Below are 540 nucleotides of genomic sequence, written 5' to 3'. Positions count from 1 at the left end.
TTTTATTTCTCACTGTAAATTAGCGAAACAAAAACTGAGATCTTTCCATCGTGTATGAATGATCCGTTGGAAATATGAAACGACACTGAGGTTGTGCGAAAAAATTTGTGCAGGGTATAGAAAACCAATTAGTGTTGGCTGCCTTGAAGGGAGCCACAAGGAAGAGAGAGATCAGTGTACATGACATGAAGATGATAAGGCGCCACTTCCACGATGACATCAACATCGCCGTGGTCTGTCTTCAATGGCACCTGGGGCGACATCAGATCATGTAAACACCTAATATTTGTACATGGTTATGTCCACCTTCAACGGAAGGCACACATATCCCCATTTGTGGTTTCAGCTTTACGGGAAGTTTTTAGTCGTGTAAGACTAATGCTTATAGTTTGTTTTCAAGTATTTCTGTTGCTGGGCTTATTTTTAAACTATAGTTTGGTTGATGAACTATTTCTACTGAAAAGCTTATTTTGAAAATATAGTTTGGTTGGCGAAGTTGCCTACTATATCACTTAATTCATGTACTATTTGGCAGGACTG

At 39.1% G+C, this 540-nt stretch overlaps 2 long non-coding RNA genes across 2 annotated transcripts in view; both read left to right on the top strand.

The window, feature by feature from the left end:
- LOC119365687 overlaps window positions 1–495 on the top strand; it is a 2,548-nt gene extending 2,053 nt beyond the window's left edge. The window contains exon 4 of the long non-coding RNA XR_005175725.1: window positions 114–495. This is a non-coding gene — a long non-coding RNA (uncharacterized LOC119365687). The remainder of the gene's footprint in view (window positions 1–113) is intronic.
- LOC119365686 overlaps window positions 1–540 on the top strand; it is a 41,080-nt gene that overhangs the window by 37,999 nt on the left and 2,541 nt on the right. The gene's annotated exons all lie outside the window — the stretch shown is intronic.

This window comes from Triticum dicoccoides, chromosome 2B (genome assembly GCF_002162155.2).
Source record: "Triticum dicoccoides isolate Atlit2015 ecotype Zavitan chromosome 2B, WEW_v2.0, whole genome shotgun sequence".
NCBI lineage: Eukaryota > Viridiplantae > Streptophyta > Magnoliopsida > Poales > Poaceae > Triticum > Triticum dicoccoides.
The sequence above is the reverse complement of the archived record's forward strand: the minus strand, read 5'-3'. Positions and strand labels throughout refer to the sequence as shown.